The sequence below is a fragment of the Echinops telfairi genome, unplaced genomic scaffold, assembly GCF_000313985.2.
Source record: "Echinops telfairi isolate 266 unplaced genomic scaffold, ASM31398v2 ScPeMD7_6;HRSCAF=24_1, whole genome shotgun sequence".
In the NCBI taxonomy this organism is placed as follows: Eukaryota; Metazoa; Chordata; class Mammalia; order Afrosoricida; family Tenrecidae; genus Echinops; species Echinops telfairi.
Window position 1 is genome coordinate 18,830,555 of NW_022103903.1, and position 19,664 is coordinate 18,850,218.

At 39.1% G+C, this 19,664-nt stretch overlaps 1 protein-coding gene across 1 annotated transcript in view; it reads left to right on the forward strand.

Moving 5' to 3' along the window:
• Positions 1-17,933: 17,933 nt before the first annotated feature.
• Positions 17,934-19,664, forward strand: part of ARL6 (ADP ribosylation factor like GTPase 6) — a 47,488-nt gene continuing 45,757 nt past the window's right edge. The window contains exon 1 of the mRNA XM_004706443.3: positions 17,934-18,245. The gene's annotated coding sequence lies outside the window, so the exon portion shown is untranslated. The remainder of the gene's footprint in view (positions 18,246-19,664) is intronic.

Consider the following 19,664-nt stretch of genomic DNA (forward strand, 5'->3'; position numbering starts at 1 on the left):
GAATATCTATTTCTTTACTGCCTACCACTCATGGACCCCATGATATTAACAGTTTAATTGCCACACTCATTGGGAAATTTCACATTAACCATTCTGAGATTGATTGGTACACATCATTCAGTAATCAGAACTGTTTAATATTCATAAGCATAGATCTCAATTATAAAAAGAAAATTAATAACTTCCATAATCATAAACCTTCTGAAGTAATTTTGATAGCTAAAATGTTCATATAGATTCATATCACTGCTTTATCTCCAATTTCCTAATCTATCTTGTTGAAGAATTTTTGGATTTTAAAAAACAGATTTGAAGAAAACAATTTTTGTTTTATTTTCTGAATGGTCAATTTCTAATCTACTGGCAACACATCATATAATATAAGGAACATCTTCAAATAATGTATAAACAATGTACAATCAAGGAGAAAGATGAGCTATGCAAGTCATTAAACAAAACAAAAAAAAAACTAATGAGAAATGGCAAAACCCTTAACAAGAATCAAGAACTGGCACACCTTTACTCTGAATTGCCATACCTATTGGCAAACAAATATTAATTAATAATGAAGAGCTATCATATTTTACTCATTACTCTTTTTTTTAAGGAAATGCTTTTATTTTTCTCTTTCTCATTTTTTTAATCGTTTTATTAGGGGCTCATACAACTCTTATCACAATCCATACATATATCAATTGTGTAAAGCACATTTGTACATTCATTGCCCTCGTCATTCTCAAACCATTTGCTCTCCACTTAAGTCCCCGCCATCAGGTCCTCATTTTTCCCCCTCCCTCCCGGCTCGCCCTCCCTCATAAGCCCTTGATAATTTATAAATTGTTTATTTTGTCATATCCTGCCCTGTTCGACGTTTCCCTTCACCCACTTTTCTGTTGTCCGTCCCCCAGGGAGGAGGTCACATATAGATCCTTGTAATAGGTTCCCTTTCCAACCCATTCTCCCTCTACCCTCCCAGTATCGCCACTCACAACACTGGTACTGAAGGGATCATCCATCCTGGATTCCGTGTTTCCAGTTCCTATCTGTACCAGTATACGACCTCTGGTCTAGCCAGACTTGCAAGGTAGAATTCGGATCATGATAGTGGGAGGGAGAAAGCATTTAGGAACTAGAGGAAAGTTGTATTTTTCATTGTTGCTACATCGCACCCTTTCTGGCTCATCTCCTCCCCAAGACCCTTCTGCAAGGGGATCTCCAGTGGCCTACAAATGAGCTTTGGGTCTCCACTCCACACACCCCCATCATTCACTATGGTAAGATTTTTTTGTTCTGATGATGCCTTATACCTGATCCCTTCAATCCCTCGTGATGGCACAGGCTGATGTGCTTCTTCTAGGTGGGCTTTGTTGCTTCTGAGCTAGATGGCCGCTTGTTTACCTTAAAGTCTTAAGACCCCAGACGCTATACCTTTTGATAGCCAGGCACCATCAGCTTTCTTTGCCACATTTGCTTATGCACCCATTTGACTTCAGCGATCGTATCATGGAGGTGAGCACACAATGATATGATTTTTGTTCTTTGACGCCAGATAACTTACTCTTTAAAATATATCCAACTATACCCTGAATTAAACAGCTTCCCAGATGCAGCTTTAACGTCTCAGTCCTTGAAGAGAAAAGCAATCCAAACCCTGACCTCAAAAGGGAAAGACTTGGCGGAGTCTTTTCAAAAGCCAATCAAGGATGAACTGGATACAAATCGCCCAACCATGATCCCTAAAAATCCTGTTTTGACATCTTTCCCCCTTGATTTTTTGCTCTGTCAGAGAAGCCTTCGTGGCACAGTAGTTAAATGCTAGGCTGCTGACCAATTGGACCCACTTAATCATTGTAAGGGAGAAAAATGCAGCTTGGGAATCGAACCCTGCACGGCAGTTTTACTCTGCCCCAGGGTCACCCTGAGTGAGTATCAACTCCATGGTGATGGGTTTGGTTTGGGAGGTTAGGACACTCAGTTAAAAGCTTTCATCTCAAAATTGCCACCTATACAAGTTCTCTTGATTCTATTCCTTGATTAAAATGTCTTAAATTTGTTCACTCGGCTCCCTCAATCCTTCTCTCATAGGGCCCTATCCTTCCGCAGCTTCTACTACTCAACGTTGTATTTCTATCAGCACAATAAAGGTGGCAACAGATCTTAAGAGATCTTATGTTATCGCCTTAGAAGAGACTACAGGTGAGGTAAGAAGGGTAGAAGTTATACTTCAATATTTTGAGTCCCCTTATATAAAAGGAAGATTCCCGGTGCCAACATGAGTTATTCATTAGGCTGCTAAGTACAGGGTCAGCAATACAAACCCACCAACCATTGAAGCTTTCTTCCCATAAAGATTTACAGTCTTGGACACCCACCGGGGCAGTTCTATCCTAACCTATAAGGTCACTGTAAGTCAGAACCGACTCCGTGGCAGGGAGTTTGGTTTTGTTTACATAAGTGAGAAGTATAGGTTCTAAAAAATTAAACACTTTGGAAATCAATTTTGCAAAGGATGATGATGAACCTTTTCTTTATCTTTCACTAAGTTGGTTGGTTTATCATTAATTTAAAAGAAATTAATAGTTTCAGATTCAAAAACAATAAGGCCACAATTGATTCTTATGTCTATATATAAGAGATTAAAAATAAATGATCACTTCTTTTAGCACTATCCCCTTAATTTTTCTAAGATCAAATTTCACATAGTAAAAGAATGAAATCTACAGTACCTTATACTCAATCCAAAACTACAGTAATTCTTTCTATATGCTAACTCCATAAGGTGGGAAGTACGGTATATCGGGCACACTTCCATTAAGACTGCAGGCACTGAAGTACAGGAATTGTTTTGTCTTCATGATCAATATTTTCAACTCAGTTTCTATTTTAAGCTGTTACTGTTAGGTGCTAATGGGCCTCTTCTGACTCACGGCAACCCTAGGCATCACAGAAAGAAAGCTGCTGGTCCCAAGCCATTCTCAGGGCCATTCCTCCAGTCGAGCCCATGGCTGCACCCATTGCGTCAATCCATCTCAGCAAGAGTCTCTCTTTTTCACTGACCTTTTTCCATGGACCTTTCCAAGCATGATGGTCTTCTCCAGGGACTTGTCCCTTCTGATGGAAAAACAAACAAACAAACAAACAAAAACAAACTCATTGCCATTGAGTTTATTCCAGCTCACAGAGACCCTCTGGGACAGAATAGACCTGCCCTTTGGGTTTGTGAGACTGTAAATCTTTGGGAGAGCAGAGAGCCTCATCTTTCTCCCCAGGAGGGACTGGTGGTTTCTAACTGCTGACCTAACAATTAGCAGCTCAATTCATAACCCATTACAAGACCACATGTCCCAGGTCTCGCCTGATAGCATGTCCATCATGTGAGTAAGAAAATTCTTGCCATCCTTGCTTTCAAGGAGTATTCTGGCTTTATTTCTTTCAAGATAGTTTTGTTCATTATTCTAGCAGCCCGTGATATATTTAATATTTGTCATCAATACCATAATTCTAAGGCATCGATTCTTCAGTCTTCCTTATTCATTATCCAACTTTTGTATACATCTGAAACAGTTGAAAATAGCATGGCTTGAGTCACATGAAACAGTGTTCAATGTGGCATCTTTACTTTTTGCCTGAATTTATTTGCTTAATGTCATTAGATTTCCTGACGACTCTCCATGGGTGTTGACTGTGGATCCAAGTCAAATGGAATCCTGGACATCTTCGATCTTTTCGTCATTCCTCGTGATGTTACTTATTAGTCTAGTTGGGAATTTTTTTTTTATGTTGAGGTGTAATGCATACTGAGGATGTCAGTCTTTGATCTTCATCAATAAGTGCTTCAAGTCTTCTTCACTTTCGGTAAGCAAGGTATGTCATCTGCATATTACAGGTGGTTAATGAGTCTTGCTCTAATGCCGAGGCTGCATTCTTCTTCATATAACCCAGTTTCTCAAGTAATTTGTTCTGCGTACAGACTGAACAAATGTGATGAAAGGAAACAACTCTGATGCACACCTTCTCCTTGTTTGAAGCCATTCGATATCCCCTTGTTCTGTGTAAATGACTGTACCTTCGTCCACGTTACAGTCAGCTGTTTAACTTTTATCAGCTCAGTTTAACAAATATCTGCGGAGCACTTCTTCTCCACTTAAACTGTGTGTTAAAAGAATCAAAACAGTTGAAGGGAAAGCTAAGTTTGACTTTACTGCCTTTCATTTCATGTCTGTCTCAAGCTTAAGTATTTAAGGTGAGAGCCTCTTTGCTGTTGGCTATGGTTTTCATGTAAGCAGCGCTGGGCTCTTTTCAAGAACAAAAATAAACAACTAGACGCTGTGCAGTATGAGTTGGTCTTGCAGTTCTCTACAGATAATAAAAACTTTTGGCCTCACATTCTCATAGATTTCTTTCCAATAATCCATATTCCTTCTGGAAGAAGATAGCACTCTTGTTGGGTCCTCTACCATAGTCTCCCTTGGTCCTTCTCATGAGTCTCAAATTGTGACTCCCAGTGGAAAACTTCAGCTTCTATATGAATGCACGCACTACCTCAAAGGTACATACAAATAGAAAACAACTGCCTTTGTTCAAAACACTTCTGGAGTCGTCTCTTGCCCAAGCCAGTTCACTAGTCCCAGTAAATATAAGTATGCATCTGTAATTACGGCATGGAATGCTTCAAAACGTGATCTATTTAACAAGGGAAAGAGATATTAAACTTAACAAGAGATAATAAAGTATTTAGTAAATGAAAGAAAATACTCTATTTCAGAAGAGTCAAATGCCCTCTTGTTTCAGTTATTCTTAAAAAGTCAAGCATTAGGCAGGTGTTTCAATGCTTTCTCATGACTAAAACTATACTTTTAAAAAATGTGATAAGGCGATATGATCTGCTATGTGTATGCCTATTGGTAAAAGAGATCCAGAAGAAGATAAAGATCATCAAAATGTAGTATTAAAACATCCTTTTTCTTCTACTGATTATGTTTAAACTATTCATGGATCTATGAAAAGTATATTAAACAATATTTATAACCTAAATGAAAGACTTGGGTTCTTTGCTCTTTAATCAAGAAAGAAGGTGTTCATTTGTTTGAGATTTTAGGATAGATTTGAAAGAGTTTAACTTTAGCTTATGAGGATTAATTCACAATGACCATATTTAAGAATGAAATGAAAACTTGAAAGCTTTTCTAATGCTCAGCGTGCAAAGCACCACTAAGTGAATAAAGCTAACCTTTACAAGAAGGGTCTGCGATGCATCGTATATAGTCTTTTCTCGCTCATACTGATGCAAGCTCACCTCCACTATATCATACTTGCAGTTTACCATTTATAACAGCAGTTCATTCTAAACAAAACAAAGCAAAGGGAGGTTGCTTGAATTTCTATGCTGCTTAATCAGAGTAGCCAATCTCTGTATCACTAAGGACCTTTGCTTTCCCATAAAAGAGACTGTCTCAAAGAATTTCACTACTCTCTCCGAAAAAACCTCACTGTAATGGAGTCCATTCCCAACTCATAGAGCCCTTATAGGACAGAGTAGAACTACTCTTGTAGGTTTCCAGGACGATAACTCTTCGTGGGAATAGAAAACCTCATCTTCCTCCCAGGGAGCAGCTAGTGGCTTTGAACTACTGACCTTGGGGTTAGCAGCCCAACTCTTAACCCCCTATGCCTTAGTGCTACCCTAAGCACATCTAATTCATCCTTAACAATGACAAAAACATTAAATAAAAATTACCCAGTGGATGAAGATGAAATACTGTCTTAAATGTAATATAAATTTCTACTTTTGTTTAGAAACTAAAGTACAAATTAATATAATTTCTCAAGAGTTTTAAATTAGAAAAGTGTCAGAACTAGTGAAGATCTTTTGTCAGTAATGGTTCCAATTTTTTTCATTTCTTGTTGTCTTTGGTATGATAAACTCACTTTTGTTTAAAATAATAAATTATTAACCTAAACAATAAATCAGAACAACTGAGATAATGGCTTAAGTATGTATGCAAAATGATAAAAGGAGGAAAACTTTATTTCAGGATTTCTATCTAGATAACTTTGGAATTCATATTTCATGACTCTTCATTGAAAGGAGAACTATCTCCTTAAATTATACATTATCATAGCGAAAGCTCCACGGAAAAAGAAGCTTCATTTTTCATGTACTCAATTAAATGTTAAAGTTATAGTTTAGAAAAAAGATGGAATGAGAGTTGAGTAAATAGAAGTTTGCTTCAAAGGTATTGGGATGCTTAAAATATCAGAAATTTGAAGATTGCTTTCTTTGCTTTCATGAGTTAAATATGAGATTACAGGAGAAATAATATTTATGTGAACACTTCTATATAAGTTTTTACATTTATCTATCACATTCCTTTTAAGAAGTCTTCATTTTACTCCATTCTAAAAGTTTCAATTTCATTTAGCCTTTTAAAATCATAATAGATGGAGTAAATAACCCTACCTCATAAAGATGAGTAAACAATACACTTTCAAGATTTTTACCTAATTTAAAATATCCTTTTCTGCTTTTATAATAAATCCTCTCCCCTACCTTTAATGATTTGTCAAAATAAATGTATACATTTACATAGAAATTGTTTTATTAGATTTTCACAAGAGCACACCTTCACTCATTTAATCACTGAGAAGCTAAAAATAAATAATTCTTAGTTCATTTTTCACACACAAAGTAGTATTATTTGCTCTTTAGAATTCTTGTCTACTCAATAATATCATTATTAACATTGCAATAAATTGTTTCTTTAACTGTAAGTGATTTATTTATTGCCTTCTATTTTTTGTTTTGAAAACAAATCTAAGAATTATGATTAGATCAGTGGCAATCATTTTCTAACAAACTTGTAACTGAACAAGCTATGTCTTTGTCAATGCAAATGATTTACTATCATATTTAACCTGTTTACTATTTTTTTTTTTAATGTAGAGCCATTATTTCAATAGCTTCAGAAGTATAAAATCATGCTGAACTTCATGGACAATATTATAAACAATGATTGAGCTTTTCAAAATGTCTGCATTACATGAAAAATAAGATTTAATGTGTATTTAAAGTATTCTTCACTGGAGTTTTGAATGGACTTTAATGTGATTTTTTTACAAGCTACATGTATGTAGACAAAGAACATGATAGAATCATATTGATATATTTATACTATGCAAAAATGTCCTTTTCTTCCTTACAGATCTGGAGGCGGGAGGTGATTTTAAGCTCTGTAGGCCTCCACAAGGAAAGATGTCAGAATATAAAGTGGAAGTGTTTTCCATTTGCTTGGTTTTGTTCCTGTTTGCTGAGGCACAAGACCTGAGCAACACTGACCACTACGAGCAGGAGCAACATTGGAGGGCAGATCTGTTTGTGTGTGTTTGATTCCTGATATGCAATTCATCATTTTGCTAGTCATATTCTGACTTACGTTGTGCCCTTGAAAACTTTAATACCTTCATTGATATAAATGCCTTGTGGACCATTTTCCTAGTTAGATTAAATATTGTATACATTGCAAACACCTTAATTTTGAATTTTGATCAAATAATTGTTTATTAACAGCCTACAATATTAACTGCTGTGGCTGCTCTAATAAGCTCATTTTCAAACACTCAAAGACAGAACATGAACCCAGACTATGGTAAGAGAACCAAGTCCCACTAATAATTAGAAGATGAAACGGCAATACAAATTTGTGTTGAAACATTACCTCTTTAAAAACACACACATATTAGGAAAAAGTAAGTAAAAATTACATTGTTACGCTTAGTGGTAATTTTGAAACTAAAATGCACTTTAAGAATGGGAAATTCTCAGATAAGTAGTCAGTTCACAAATATTTTCTAAAATATATACTGGTATATAAAATTAGATATAAATCTTATCAAAGTATCAAAAAGAGAAAGAGAAACTATTTGGGAAAAAATTAGCAGACCAAATGATCACAATTCTTAACATTTCTGTGCTATGAATTCCTTTTATTTCCAATACATATATAATCAAGGAATTTTCCCAAAATCAACATTTCATTGAAAGGTGGGTTTTCAAATTCCCCTGTATATCAATGAATCATTTTCATTAATAATTAAGTTTTTTTTCTCTTTCTACTTTTATTAAGAAGGAGCCCAGTGGTGCAATGGATAAGTATTGGGCTGCTAACCAAAGAGTCAGTTGTTTGAACTGACAGCTACTCTGTCGGAGAGAAGACCCAGCAATCTGCTCCCATAAAGCTGACCAAAACAGCCACTGCAAAGCCACCACAAACCACTGTCATTAGTGGGTGCTGACTCTTCAAGACTCTATACTGGGCTTCCAAGACCGTAAATTTTTGTGGGAGCAGACAGAGCATCTTTCTCCTGTGAAGCAGCTGGTGAATCTGAACTACCAATCTCATGGCTAACAGCCCAACACCTAACCCACAGCACCACCCATAAATATTACAGCCTAAGAATCCCTACAGTTCTATTCTGTTGTGTAAGGTCTCTGTGAGGCTGATTTGACTCAACCACACACAACAGCTGTTATTCAAGTAAAAATAGTATATAAAAGGTGCAGAGTTGAAAGTCTAGTCTTTTCACAAGAGTGGATGCTTTTTAAGTCGTTACAGAAATATGATGTGATCATAAATATATAAACACTATGACTTCTACATTATGATTTTTATATATTTTTGCTCTGTACATGTTTATCACTCTTTCAAGGAGATTGCTCTTGCTTTCCAATGAAGGTGTGTGTGTGTGTGTGTGTGTGTGTGTGTGTGTGTGTTGAAAAAGAGCCATTCTGTACCACTTTCTATTTATCGGTACATCATTTCATATTGTTCCTAACTTTCAAATTTTCAAACTTGAAGCCAAATGCACTAACATGATGGCTAGAGGTTATTCTTCTTTTACCTAATTTCAGTCAGAAATCAAGTAAAGTCTGCTGGAAAAAGCTTATTTTTCCTTCTCATAAGTGGAAATGCAAAAAAATGTGTTTAGATTAGAATTTGTGAATTCAAAGTAGTGAATTTTTTTATAGTTACTGGTTACTTTTTACTGGTTTCTGGTTATTTGATTTTAAGAATTTCACCCATTTGGAGGCCTCAAAAACAGTGAAAAGTCATTCCATTACTATGTTTATTTTTATTTTCTTCAAATATCTCAAAATTCCTCTCAAAAAGAAAAACATCCCCATTTCCCACCTTACAACACTGACCGCTGTATCATCAAATGCAATAGTTAGGGACCATACTTAACATAAACAAACAAAAACAAGCAGGACTTGTTTAGATATGGGAAACAAATATAACAACACAAAAAAAAAGTCATGTCTGTTTGCTGGTCCAAAAATATATACTTTCTGAATCTTAAAATCAGTATATACACTGATTTATGCTAAATATATACATACATAATAAATACATCCTTCCATTCAACTAATGCTTGTTGAACACCACTGTGTACTCATGTTCTGTTCTCAACACTGAGGATGCAAGGCGACCCAGATGACCAGAGTCCCTGTCTCATGGAATTGACCTTCTAATGGTGAAGATGCACAGTAAAGAAATAGTGATATGCCTCATGCTAAAAGTTAATAATGTGACCCACCATGACTGGGGCTTCATTAAATTAAAGGGAAGCCTCTTTGAGGACTGGACACTTAAACGGAAATCTGCAAAAAGGAGGCAGACAAAGTCTTCTGGAGGAAGCTCGTTGCAGGCAGTGGGAGCAGCGCATGTGCGGGTAGTCAGTGTTTGAGGACAGAAAGAACCAGGTGGGTGGGACGCCATGGATGAGGTGAGGTCTGGGGAAAGAGATGAGAAGCTCAGAAAAGATTTGTGAAGACCCTGCTGTAGTTCCAACCCTGAATAGTGATTGGTGTGAGGGTTCAAGTAGAGAAGGAGACAAGTTCATGGATTTTGGACACGTTTCAGAATGGGGTTTGCTCATGTCTGGGCATAAGGAACAAAAAAGGAAAAATGGAGGGAAATTTTGGGAAATGAGCAAATGAGTCCATTCTGCCATCAATTCTGATTCGTGGTGATCCTCTAGGACAGGCTAGAACTGCCCAAGTGGGTTTGCAAGACTCGTTGGTGGTAGAGAAAAGGGAAGTTTAGAGTTGTTTTTCGCCATGTAAAGGCTGAGATGCCTGTTACATATTTAAATGGAGATATCAAGCAGATTGTTCCATAGGAGATTCCCCAGGAACACTCCGGGTGAGAAATCAAGGTGTGGGGGCATCTGTATACACGTGGTGTTTAACGTTTTGAAATCACCAAGAAATGGACTACAGAGAGAAAAGTTGGTTTAAGATTGAGCATTCTATTGTTAAAACAGTACACTTAAGCAGAACGTTGGAAAACTACATCAGAAACAAGTACATGGTAAGGCAGAGGGGAGAGATGCATTAAGATCGGTCACTTAATGCTTCTAAGAATTCAATATTAGAATAACGAAATTATCGCTGGATTTGGCAACTTGGAAATTATTGATGGTCTTGAAAATGTTGGTCTCTCTGAAGTTATAAGGTAAAAACCTGGATTAAGAAGTAAGGAAACAAGATGGAATCCATATCTATAAAACAAATTTCTCCAGGTGTTTTACTGTGAATAATGTTGTAGCAGAGGGAAAACCAAATTTGTAGAAAAGATGGCACTTCTAGTAGCAGAAGCCTTGAAAGGTAGAGAGGTTGAATGCAGCCCATAACTAGAGAGGCTACTTTGGGTAGAAGCAGGGGCTCAGAATTCCAGTCGGAAAGAAGACACTATGTACTATGCAGAGAAATGGGTCGATTTGCTGTAGAAATGTACAGGTTACACTGTGTACGTCGTTTTATGTACCAAAAACGAGATAAAAGTTAAAAGAAAGCTGTAGATAGTTGAAGAGTGGGGAAGTGAATATATAGATTCAATAGGTATGTGTGAATATAATAAGCAATAGGGGAAAATCCATTGTATAAAATGTTCTCAAGGCAATTTTACTAAATATTTTGAGTCATATTATTTGGAAGATGTGACATTTTTAATTCTATGCTGTCCAAGGACAAAAAAAATCCCCTTTTCCATAACATAGAGATTCAGTGACGATGCCTCACTGTTATATTTCTTATGTTGTCTTTCATACATATTTTTGCCTATTTTAGGAAGACAAAGAGGCAGAAACATTTTATAGCTATTATGTTATCATTCAAAGCATATTGAAATTAAACATTTTTTAATCCTGAAAAATACGTATACTATACTCAAGCTGTCAGTTTTCTCAAAACAGTATTTTGGAGCATTTTGAGCTCTCATCTGAATTTTTTTTTATCAGACTCTTAATTGTTTAGTAAAACAATTCCTTTCTTTTGTTTTGATTTCACATGAGAAACTTCAAAACCTTCTGTCATTGTGGGACCCTATGAGCAATATGGTTCTTTTGCTCATTGTGGTCTCCCTGTCCTATTGAGAGAATGTAATCCTTTTACTTGTGCTTGGTACTTCATTTCAGGATAGACTGTGTAATTCAATGTGGAGATTTAAGAGGGCATATTTATTCACTGGATTTGGTGTGAAATTCGATTGTGGATAATGGAATAAGATTGCTCTCCATTTTTTCTGCTATTCTAGCATAGCCATAAAGTATAAAAAAATACATATAGATATAAATTTGTATGTGATTGAACACTTTAGATATTTAAATGGCCATTTCAAATCTTAAAGAGTAGATGACATCTGCAGTAGCAGGGTATTCAAAGTAAATTAACAGTCATAAAAATCTTTGTAGCACAAATCCTAAAGTGTATTAATTGAATACTAAAGAGCACATTTACTTAAAGATAAATACCTAGATAACACTTGTCTCGGTTAAAGTATTTAATCCCTCATAGAGGTATATTTGACTCATGAAAAAACTGCAGCTGGAAAAATTTTCTTTCCTAAAAACACTAATGATTTTAAATAGTATCCCCTTGTAATTTATCATCAGCTATTTGTCATTAATTATGGATTTGGCATGGTGCTCCTCTACTTTTTTTACAAGACGGGGAAAGATCTCGGTTGGGGAGAAGAAAGAAGGAAGTGCTACCCTGTACTGGTTTTTTCTCTTTGGTCTTCCATCAGTATTTAGAGCTTCAATGTATGCCTTCCACTCAGGTTCCTTATACAGCCTAGATTCTCATTTCTGGTTGTAACCACAACATGGTAGAGAGATAGACAAGTGTAAAAGAATGCTAAAACTTGAACTGTAATCCTACCTACCTATTATCTAATTTACCACAGCAGTGAAGCAGTCCAGATTTATGCGAAGGTGGTATTGTTTTACCTTAAAAATCTATATTATTATACTGTTCCATGTAAATTTTCATGTGCTGGCATGCATACAAGTTAATAGTGTCTTAGAATGCTCAGCTCTCAACATGAGGGATTGTTTATGGTGAATTGCATTACATATGTCATCTACGAGTATTTGCTGGAAAAAATATGGTGTTTAGCAAAACTACCTGCTGAGCAACATACTAAGATTTTTGTACAAAGTACAAATGACTAATTATTGTATTTTATTTTTCTATGATTTCCTAAGAGGCATTATCAGGGTCTTACAGATGGAGTAAGCCTGTTTATTAAAATATCTATTCGCAAATAAAAGTTAGCAGTTCTGGTGTTCAATTTGTGAGTTTTTTGTACTATTTTATCTACGTATGTTGGTTCAACTTATTTCTTAGCCGATTAAATCTAGATGCACATTCTGTTTTAGTAATTCTGAACACTGAACCATAGCTGTAATATTACAAAATAATAATGTCATCAAAGTCAAGAGTTCTACATTCCATCCTTTAGCATCCAGTTTCATTTTAAATGTACTGCTTACAACACATGCATATGCTAGCCAACAATCTACATAAATCACTGTTACCGGTGCCATCTTATTTTAGTAGTCATTTTACATTGATACATCATTTCGAGATTTAAGTGAATTACATTCATTAAAGAAGTTGTGTTGTACACAAAATGCAGGCCACTAAAAAGGACATATGTAGCATCCGACTGCTCAACATATTCCAAAATACTACAAAAATCTGCCAGACTCACTGCCATCAAGCCTACTCTAACTCATGAGAAACCCTACAAGACCCAATAGCATGGCCCCGTAGGGTCTCCGGGGCCGCCCACGTTTACGGAAGCGGACTGCCACACAAAGCAAGTGCATTCAGCTCTTGTGGTGCTCACCTTCAACCACTGCACCACCAGGATCCCACAAAAAGTCTCTGTAAATTATCAATCAAGGGTTCTGTGTATTCTTTTCAAGATTCCTTCTTGACCATTAAAAAAAAAAATCTTAAAAGTATCCTGATTAATAAAAAAACAGTAGTGCATTCATCAAATCTACTTTTATTTCTTCATTTATAATTCCATTAGGGTTCTACAAGCCAATATGAAATTAAAACTAGTCATAAAGTACATGTTAAGCCTTAATTAATGGTCTCTATTTCATTTCTCTAGGTCCTAACATACCTTGCAAAGGCTACACAGAACTCACAGACAAAATTCTTAATGAAAAGCTTTATTAAGAAAGTTAACAAGTAATAATGCCAGTGAAAAATGCTCAGGGTTGACCAGCTTATCAGGATGTGTTACAGTTCTGACGTGGCTGTTAAAAAGTGCCCAAAGGGCATACTACTCTGTGTTAGCCTCAACTAGAAGGCGGTCAGCTAAATTCCATGGGTCAGCAAGCCCAGCAACCTGAATTAGTTGCCCTGAGGCACATCACTCCAGTCAGCCTGGGCCCAAAGGCACTCACTCACTTCAGTCAGCAAGTTCCACTTCCTCCAATTAAGTGGCCAAGGGCACCATACTCTGCAAGGCAGCCCCTCTACACAAAAGCACTCAGCTTCATTGCTCCATGGGTTGTGGTTGGGACAGTCCACCTCTCTGTGCCATGCTCTGGTGCCTAGTTCTGCTGCTGGTCCTCTAACGGTAAGCTGTCTTCTCCATACAGGAAATTCACTGCACTGGGACCTTGGGTCCAGAGGAGGAGTTCCCCTCCTGGCTCTTGCTGGCAGAGAGCCCTCCTCCTGCTTCTCAGGAGGCTCATTTTATGCACAGCAGGATGCTGCCCCAGGATCCTATTAGTGTTCCCCCACCCCACATACACACACCTTCTTACCACACCCTCTGCAGACTTCGGCTAGAGGAGTAACGTTAAATAATTCACTGTTCCTGCAAAACTAAAGCCTATTTTAAGTAGACTTTGAAAGAAATCATGTACCATTTTAAGGTTTGTTATCTTCTGAATCACTTTTATGTTTGTATGTTGAGCCTCTGCATACACTCTTACGGGTATGTTCAGTGGGCAAAGCACCAAGCAGAAGGTTCAACCATAGGAAATACTCCAAATAGTTTTCACTAGTTAAGTGAAATTACTCTTAGGATTCTTTTAAGGTTTAATGATTATCTCAGGGATTCATCCTTCCTGAATACAGACCATTTGTGCCTGAGATGGCCACTTGCAAGCTTTTAAGACCCCGGGCTTCCAGAACAAACTAGGAGATAGAACAGAGGCACCAAATATCTTCTGAGGCAAATTCCTATGAGGCAGAAGTACCCCACAAAACCAAGACTCTGTGCCTCCAAATCATTTTCAAGACTGATATTTTCTAGAAGAGTAGGTAAACTGTGGGTTATCATGACCACAAGCTCAGCTCTTATAATAATTAAAATATCATCACATACACTCTACTTATCTGTTCATTTGGGTTTTGTTTTGTGTGTGTTGCTGTTGTTTTTTGGTTTTTTTGCAAAGTTCTGTGTATCTGTTAAGTGAAGGGAAAATTTGGATGCCCAATCTACCCACTACAATATTTCCAGTGTTCATTCAATATTTTGTGCTAAGCAAAAATACGATTCAACCTAGGGGAGAAATATCAGCTCCTAAAATGAGTAAATTAAATGTGGCCACAAAAGTTTTCTGGAACATAAGATCTCTACTTATTTCTATAAAAACAAATGTCATAGTCTGGCTTGTAATCGGGGTGTGTTGGGGGCATATTTGGCTTCCTCTGACATCACAAAGAAGAAAGAGAATCAAACTCAAAATCAGTCCAAAGCGGATTCCCTGAGGCAAGGGTCAGACATGCCTTTTCAGCCTCTTTCCTCCTTGGCCAATTCTGATACCAACTGTAGCTGCCACTGTACCCTCGACGCCTCTGCTGAGTTCTATAATTCATTACAATGGTAACACAGAGCTCGTAGACCATATTCACAATCATAGGGCTTATTAGAGCCGTTAAAATGCAGGGCCAGAAATGCTTAGGACATGGACACGGTACATTGGTCAGAACAGCCTCTTCACAGCCATGCACAGCCAAGCCAGGCTTGCTTCTCTCTGGCCCTCAACCCACTGGCCTGCGCAGGCAAGGTTACAAAGTTCTTTTAGCAAGACTGATAAATGTTCAAAGGACACTCCATACCGCCTTCAGTGTCAGCTGGAAGGCGCTTGGCTATAGGCCATGGGTCAGCAAACCTAGTTCCAATTATGTGTGTGTAGGCACCCGACTCCACAGGCAATCTTTCTGCCCAGGGCAGTGAGCTTCACTAGCTCTGTGGGCTGGGGAGCCCACTGAGCTATTGCATGCCCAGCCTCTTGACTCTGCTGCTGCCACTCCCCCCGTATCACAGCTTTTTGTCTCCTGTACCAAGAAGGCTCCACGCACAGGGATCTTTAGGTCCAGAGAATATCCTCCACTCCTTGTTCGTTTTTGACGGTAGTGAAACCACCTACTATTGCTTCTGAGATGGCTCATTTTATAACCACCGGGATGGGAAAATTGACCGACTGCCACATTAGAGTTCCACAGTTTTGCAAACCTGTTACCAATCACTAATAATTAAATCATATAATCCCATCAGCATCTTCTCCCATATTCTCTTACCCAAGTCCATGGCTAGAAGAATTTCCTCAAGTAATTCACATGGCTATAACACAATGACTTCCATCTCCTTATCAAAAAATCAAAACTCCCCGACACGAAGAAAACTGATCAGTACCTCACTGTAAATGTCATTTGGAATCAGAAATAAAACCACCACATTGAGGGTTGGATTAAATCCTGCTCATAAAGCAAATATTTCAGGACAAAGGAAGATAGGCTGCTATCTGAACTGTGTGCTAAACTTTATTTTCCTAATCCAACTAATTGACCAAAATAATTGACCAAATAACATGCTGCTTAACTGTTATGGATAGAAACAAGCACATGTATTTTAATTCCTAACCTCCAAACTTGTGGTTATAATTCCATTTGGGACTGGATTTTCTTCATTATATTAATGGAGAGGATTAGTGGAGGTTTTGTCTTGAGTCAGTCTCTTGTGAGATATAAAGAGATTAAATAAGCAAGCCAGCAAGCAGGGATAGGATCAAACAGATGCCAAGAAGACCCAGGAAAATCTCCAAAGAACAAGAAATACTAGTTAAATGGAGAAGAGCCTAACTCAAGAGTCCTGAGAAAGCCTCAAGTTGGTGCTTTGAATTCAGACTTACAGTCTCCTAAATGGTGTAACGTTTTAAAAATTATTTCTGTAACAGCAACACTAGAAAACCAACCCCAAAAGTCCAAACCCATTGCCATCAAGTGGCTTCCCACTCTTAGCCCACTCCACCCCGCAACATATGGAGTTTCCATAGCTGTAAATCTTTACAGAAAATAGCCCCATCTTTCTCCAAAGGAGGGGTTCGTGGGTTAGACCTGCAGACCTTCTGGAAATACCATGACTTAAGGGAAATGAGACCAGAAAATTAGAATTGAGTCCAACAAGAAAGTCACTCAGAGGGTGGGGTACAGGTGAAGTTGGTGGGGGTAGGCAGATTGGAAGGCGGACAACAACAAAAGAAATCCTAGGGCATAATGTGTGTATTTAATTACTCTGTCCATTACATAGTGCTCAAAACGTATGTCTTTAATGATATATTCTCAATTGATTTGAGGCCTACATATTACAAGACCCCAGTGTAATTTAAGAAGGTGACTAACTTCAAGCATTTCGATTTAACTCCTTTCCTGACTATCTCCCGATTTGATTCTGGGAACTGTTAACAAATTAGAAGAGACTGACTTCATGGAAATCTCTTTGGGAGATGAGCGGCTCACCAGCAGTACAGGCATGTCTCGTCCATGCCAAGTAATGCCTCATACTTTCAACATGAGTTTATCACATCTTCCTACCCACAATAATGGCTTAATAAAAAAAAAAAGTTTAATTGGAACATAGTCCACATATCATATAAATCAGTATAGTTCAATCATATCCAGAAGAGTTGTACAATCATTGCCACCATCAATGTTAGGACATTTACTTCTTTCTTGTACTCATCGTTATTTTTCCAGGACTCAAGTCAGGCGCCAGAGTTCAAAGGAGGCTTTGAACACCAACTCGCAGCTCAACCATTCAACGCTCACCCAAGTCTCAGTAGCATATTCAGGACCTGTAATTGCTGTCACCATGCTGTGCTGGAACCAGTAACACAGCTGAGACTTCTTCGTGCTCCAGGCGCTCCGAGCCTGTCCCAGCGGCGCTGATACACTCCCTAGGGTCACTGAGAACACACACACACACACACACACGCACGCACACACGACGAGACTTAGTGCTCCAGGCGCCGGAGCCTGTTCCAGAGGCGCTGATACACTCCCTAGGGTCACTGAGACCACAGACACAAACACACACACACACACACACACACACACACACACCAGACCACAGACGCGCGCGCGCACACACACACACACACACACACACACACACACACACACACACGGGAATGAGACCAAAGCCACACAAATGCGCGCTCGCAGCTCACAAGCAACCCGACCTTGCCAAAAAAGTAGACGCCACACGCTTCCCATCAGACTGTGCGAGCGCCTACGACTCCCATCATCCTTCGCGGGGCACCCCGCCCCCGAGCTCAAATCTCCACTGAGCGCGTCCGCCGGCCTCCGACGTCCTTCGGGAGCTCCCCGACCCTAGCGGCACCAGGACTCGAATCCCAGAGGCGACCCCGGGGAAGCTGACCCCCCGTCCCCCGGGGGAGGCGGAGCTTCGGAGCCGGAAGAAGCCTGGGTTACCAGGGAAACGCCGCGCGCCGGCGCCAACCCGGCTACTGCGGCCGGAGCGGAGGCGAAGGCTGGCTGGTCCCGCATTTCCTGGCGCGGGCTCCGCTCGGAGCCGGGTCCTGCCCATGGGAGTCTAGAGAGAAAGGCTTGGGGCCCGAGACAGGTCCGGGTAAGTGCGTCCATCCTTTATTTACCCGTCGGCCGGACCGCAAATTCTACGTCCCTGTTCCACCCCAACTCATCCTGCTCGGTGACCCCTCGAGTTTTGAACCGCCCTTGGCTTTTCCCACGTCTGTCACTCCCGTGCGTTTACAAGGTGGGTGAGACGGAAGAGGAAAATGGGGTTATGCGGTAACTACTCGGGACCCCAGCATGCTTATCGGATGCTCGTGTGCGGGGTTCTGTATGTTTTTAATCCTGCCCTACAGGGTGTTGTTTATCGTGAATTGTTTGAAGCGTAGATGAAATTTGATCATCAAAATCGGAAAACTGAATAAAATTGTTCAGTATTAGGATGTGCAATAATGCACTCAACAGTCAACTCATCTTCAGCTTTGCAAAGTGCCATGCATGGTGTTTTATGACATGACTTCTATCCTTTCCTACCCTCCCGTTAAGTAAGGATCACATCCTAATTCTCCTGGGCTTTTCTGGAACCTGTAACCCTTTAGGAAGCAATTCCTCCTTAACTACCAAGAGAATTGGATTGACAGAGAGACGGTTAGTGTAAGTAATGAAACTGGCAAGGTTCTTTTTTTTTTTAATCATTTTATTGGGGACTCTTACAGCTCTTAGCACCCTCCATACGTCCATCCATTGTGTTCAGCACATTTGTACATATGTTGCCGTTATCATTTTCAAAACATTTTCTTTCTACTTGAGCCCTTGATATCAGCTCCTTATTTCCCCCATCCCCCACCCTTCCTCCCTCATCAACCTTTAATAATTTAGAAATCCCCCCTGCCCCCCATTTCTTACATCCATCGCTGCTTCCCTTCACCCACTTTTCTGTTGTCCGACCCCCTGGGAGGGGGTTATATGTCCATCATTGTGATGGGTTCCCCCTTTCTACCCCCACCTTACCCTTATCTTTCTGGTATCTCTATTCTCATTATTGGTCCTGAGGGATTTATCTATCCTGGATTCCCTGTGTTGTGAGCTCTTATCTGTACATGCTTTAGTCTAGTCAGATTTGTAAAGTAGAATTGAGGTCATGATAGTGGTGGGGAGGAAGCATTAAAGAACTAGAGGGAAGTTGTATGTTTCCTTGGTGCTATACTGCACCCTGACTGGCTCATTTCTTCCTTGTGACCCTTCTGTAAGGGGATGTCCAATGATCTACAGATGGGCTTTGGGTCTCAACTCCGCCCTCCCCTCATTCACATTGATATGATTTTTTTGTTCTGGGTCTTTGATATCTGATACCCGACCCCATGGACACCTCATGATCACACAAACTGGTGTGCTTCTTCCATGTGGCCTTTGTTGCTTCTGAGCTAGATGGTCACTTATTTATCTTCAAGCCTTTAAGACCCCAGACACTATATCTTTTGATAGCCGGGCACCATCGGCTTTCTTCACCACATTT